This window comes from Arvicanthis niloticus, chromosome X (assembly GCF_011762505.2).
Source record: "Arvicanthis niloticus isolate mArvNil1 chromosome X, mArvNil1.pat.X, whole genome shotgun sequence".
Lineage (NCBI taxonomy): Eukaryota > Metazoa > Chordata > Mammalia > Rodentia > Muridae > Arvicanthis > Arvicanthis niloticus.
The window spans coordinates 20,604,283-20,609,482 of record NC_047679.1 but is presented as its reverse complement, the minus strand read 5'-3'; the positions used below and the strand labels follow the sequence as shown (position 1 = coordinate 20,609,482).

At 38.9% G+C, this 5,200-nt stretch overlaps 1 non-coding gene across 1 annotated transcript; it reads right to left on the bottom strand.

Annotated features, from left to right (window-relative positions):
* Positions 1–3,334: 3,334 nt before the first annotated feature.
* On the bottom strand, positions 3,335–3,446 carry LOC117695556 (U6 spliceosomal RNA). Its single transcript, XR_004604620.1, has one exon. It is a non-coding gene; the product is annotated as a U6 spliceosomal RNA (small nuclear RNA).
* Between the last annotated feature and the right edge of the window lie 1,754 nt (positions 3,447–5,200).

Sequence of the window (5,200 nt, the reverse complement as noted above, 5' to 3'; positions counted from 1 at the left end):
AACTTCTGATCAAATATGTGAACTTATGGGGACATATTCATTCAAACCACCACACTGCTTCTGTTATCCCTCATGAGTGTTGGAATAACAGGTGTGTGCCACTCACTATGCCTAGTTTTACATGATGTAAGGAATGGAACCCAGGGCTTCATGCATTCTAGACAAGCATTCTCCCAAGTGAGCTATAGCAATAGCCCTAGAAGAACGAATATTTTTTAAATGTCAGCCTGGTGCTGGTGGTGTGTACCTTTGATCCCTGGCACTCTGGAGGCAGAGACAGGAGGATCTCTGAGTTGGTGGCCAGCCTGGTCTACAAAGAGAGCTCCAGGACAGCCAGGGCTACACAGAACATTCCTGTTGTGAAAACAAACAAAAAATGTCCTCATAACTTGGGAGCTGAGATATTGGGCAGCTGGTTTGTCACTCAGGAGTTGCATCTCCATCTTATTCCACCAATGTCTGATCTGCATATTGGCTCGGCTACCTGAAGATTGATGCCATGGCCCTGGCTAAAAAAGCAGAGGACTGAAGTGTTGAACTTGGGATAGTCATGATAGGAAGAATAAGAAATGGTGGAAACGAAAAGAATCAGAGGGCTTAACTATAGTCATTGAGCACTACAGGACCTGACATAACTGTTGCCCTGAGCCAGGTGCTGCAACTGGAGGCCCCAGAGCTGTGGGTGCAGGTGCCACAGAGAGGTGGCTTGGAGGTGATGCTACTGGGTCCCAATGACATCCATACAGAACTCTGGGCTGGTGTTAAGAAGGACATGTCTTGAAAACTCAAATTTCATAAGCCCCCAGACATGAGAAAAGAACTGCAGATTTGGTCAGGAGTACCCACGCTGAATTTTTGATCCCTGGAGATATTGGAACATTTATGGTGGTCCATGGCTAAACTTAAGCCATATTCCTGCAGACAGAGTTTTCTCCTCAACAGAAATGATGCATCAGTTGTGAGTCAGTCTCCAGTAAGGCACTGTAAAGGCATTTGAATTGTTTTAATAAAAGTTGAGCAAAAATTTTTAAAATAATATGTCCTCTGGGCTGGAGAGACAGTTCAATGTGAAAGAGCACTCGCTGCTCTTCCAGAGGACCCAAGTACAGTTTCTAGCATGTACTTCAGGCAGCTCATAACCGCTCCTGCAAGTCCGGGGAATCTTCTAATCGACAAGGAATGGCACCTGCACACGTATGACATACACTCACACAGACATGTCTACATATGCATAAATAAAAATAAACATTTAAAAATATCCAATTCAATTAAAATAAGATGCTTGTCAATATCACAAAATATCAACTAGAAGAAAATAGACAGTTAAAAGGTGGCGATGCAGTGCTAGAGAGTTGGCTCAGGGTTTAAGAATATAGCCTGCTTGTGCAGAAGTCCCTAATTCAATATCCAGCACACACATGTCTGCTCACAACCATCATTAACTCCAATTCCAGGGAATATCAACTGATGCCTTTTTTTGGCCTCCGTAGGCACCTGAATGTACATGGTCTACGGGTATAGGCAAAACACCATTAGAATAAATAAATAAATAAATAAATAAATAAATAAAGCCCATACAAGTGGAAAAGGGGGGATCTTTGCACACTGCAGTGACAATGTCATTATGACCATTATTGACAACAATATGGAAATTTCTGAGTACAAAACAAAACCTATTGCTGAAACTACCAAGCTGGATGTGGAGGCTCATACATATACTCCTGCCACTTGAAAGGCTGACACAGGAACATTATTACAATTTGAGGTGAGCATGGGTTACATAATGAGTTGCAGAGGGCTGCTCTGGGCTACAGATTGAGACCGGTCTCAAGAGAAGCAGGAAGTGGTAAGGGAGAGAGGGGAAGGAAAACAGTCATTACTGGTCATACGGCCACATTAAATGAAGCCTGTACTCAGAAGACACATCTGTACTCCCATATTTATTGAAGCACTGTTCACACTAGAAGAGAAGTAAAAACAACCTAAGTGCCACCCAGCTGATGAATGGATCATGAAGACACCATTCAACCACAAAAATAACAAAATGCTGCCATTTGCAGCAGCATAGGTGGAACTGGGGCTCATTTCGTTCAGGGAAATAAGTCAGACACAGAACTATAAATACTGCATGATCTCACTCATGCAGAGAATGGGATGCAGTTGATCTCAGAGGAGTTGAGAGTAGAATGGTGCTTATCTGAGGCTTGGGAGAATACGGAAGGAACAGACGGGAAGGGATTGGTTAATAGGTACCATGTTGTAGTTAGGTGAAGGCAAGGAGCTCCTGTGTTTCAGTTTTTTCCATTATTGGTTTGTTTGCAGTGTTAGGAAACAAATTCAGAGCCTCATACATACTAGGCAAATAGTTAAGCAAAGCTCCACTCCCAGCCCAATTCTAGTATTCTATTCCACAGCAACATGAATACATAATGATAATAGGCTGGATGTTTCTTCTCCTAATTTTTCCTTTTCTTTCTTTCTGTCTTTCTGTCTTTCTTTCCTTCTTTCTTTCTTTCTTTTGCTATATACTTCAAAAAGCTTGAAAACAATTTTAAATATTTAATTTTAAATATTTGCATTTCAAAGAAAGCATGGATTCTTTAGGAGATAAATATGCTTACTGCAGGTTGAACATTACACAGTACATATATCAAAACACCACATGGGTACCCCATAAATGTATATATTTTTATGTGCCAGTTGACAAAATAACATATAAAATAGAAATCCTCCTAAAATTATTCGATCAAAAGACACTGAATCATTCCATTCCATTCCATTGCTAGAAGTTTCTAAATACCATCTCTGGAATTCTCCACATACCACATCCCAGATGGATAGAGACCTTGACCCCATTCATCCATCATCACTGTTTAAAGCTCTAGGTTCCTCTTACCAGGTGAAAAGGCTAGGGCATTTAGCCACTGACACTCACCCATCATTGTCAATGGTATTTCTAGGGATATTGACATCTGGTCCTCTGGTCTCTCTGGAACTTGGAACAAATACACATCTACAGTTTGAGAGGTGTAGGTGTTCATGGGACTCTTGTAGAAGGGCTAGGCATGAACAGGAAAGAAAGAAGAGAGACACTGCCTGTAAAGCATTAGCAATTTCACTTCAGGGTCATAAGGTTGAAAGATGTATATTTTGGAGGCAAGGAAATTTGAATAGAAATCCTGGTTACACCATTTAATTTCTGTTTTTTTTTTTTTTCATTTATTTATTTCAAACGTGAGTGTGATATGAGCTACCCCCTCCCAACCTGAGTAGCTATTGACAGTTGATGGCTGCTAAGGAAGGGTCAGTTTCCTTTTCGTTTTCCTTTTTAAAAATAAATATGAAGTGCTCCACAGATTTCCATGTCATCCTTGCATAGGGGCCATGGCATGCTAATTTTCTGTGGTTTGCTCCAATTTTAGTATATGTGGTGGGGAAGTGAGCACAAGTCGATTTTCTTTAAGAATGCGTCACTTAATAGGGTTGCCCACGCTCCAGTGGATGCCCTCCACCCATCCACATATGGGAGCACTAATTGGACTCAGTTGGTTATTGTTCTTAAAAGGGAAAGAAAAAAAGAACCAGAGGACATGAAGTAAGGGGGGAGATAAGTTGGGGGAGGATCCAGGAGGAATTGGAGGGGGTGATATATGCTATGTTGCATACATGTATGAATTTCTTAAAGAATAAATAAAAATCATCATTTTAAAAATGGGTATAATGCCACTACATCCAGCACTTAAGCAATGTTACACCTCAAGCTTCACAGGACATATATTAAGAATAACACATCCTTACTTTTAAAGACCTTATGGCTTAATGAATGTAGGAGAATACAGTAATGAGAGGTACTGTGACATTTATTGTTTTTCCCTACTAAGTAAAGGGTTTTTGCTAGATTCTTCCTCTAAATTAACTTCCATCCAGTTGACACCCCCTACAAGGATGTGACAGCTGACTTCATCTTAAGGATCAGGTCAGGCAAGTGATGAATTCAAGGCCATATAACTAGTGAAAAACAGCTGGAATTCATTCTAATATGCTACATGCACAAAGCTACTGGGGAAAAGCTTGACAAATCGTTGTTGTGATGCAGTCTGGGTTGGGGTAAGAATGAGCAAACCCCATACAACAGATTATAGTAGGTTGACCACTCGGCAGTGGATGGCCCACACCCAAAGGAGAGTCCATGGTTATTACAAAGTTGGGGGTTAGGGAGGTGGAGGTGGATCTGGGATGAGTTAAAAGAAGCGGTTGGGGTGGATACAATTAAAATATATTGTGTGAAATTCTGAAAGAATAAAGAAAATATTTATAAAAATCAGAATAAGTAAGGCATAAGTAAGGCAGCAAACATGTATCCTAAAACTATTTTAAAAGTTATAAAAAAAAGAAATAGGAAAAATAGAATCACATGATTAAGGGCTTTCATATGCCAAGCTAAGGGTTTTCCTAGTGTTTGTCAAGACATTGGACACAAGGCACACTGAATAGAATTTTTCTGGGAGTCGAAAGAAATACTTTAACATGCAGATAGGACGGATCAATTTTAAAATTTTAACAAAAGTATAATTAGAGAGACGACTAGACCTCAAAGGGATATATCATATTGCAGAAATTCAAAATATACTTACTGGCTTGAGAACAGGCAAAAATCAATTAATGGAAGAAAATTGGTGGCTAAGAAATGAGCTTGTTTTTGTACAAGACTGAATATTTAATAAGGAAAGTATTGTAAGACAACAGAAAAGAGGGGGAAAGGTCATTTAGCATATGTTGTTGAGAAACAAACTAGTTTTCTTTTTTAAAGTACATTCTCACATGACATCGAGTCAAATTCTGAGAAGGCTAAACATTCTTCTTTAAGATGAATGTAGAAAAAAAATGGAAGAAACTCAAAGCCCAAATTTCATTTCTGGTAGTTAAAAAAAAATCAAGTTTATATACAAAATAAAATGCAAAAAATATGCACGTTCTTAAAAAACGTGATTAAGGCAAAGCCTTAATCCTCAACTCCATAGATCAATAGGGTCATATCTGGCCAAAATAATTATAAAATACTGCAGGGATGTAAAAAACTATGCAAGATATACTCTAACTGTAAAAAATTATGTGTTAGTTTTTTATATTGTTGGTGCAACAAAATGATACAAACCTACCTTGTTAAATAAAACACAAATGAATTATCTTACAATTCTAA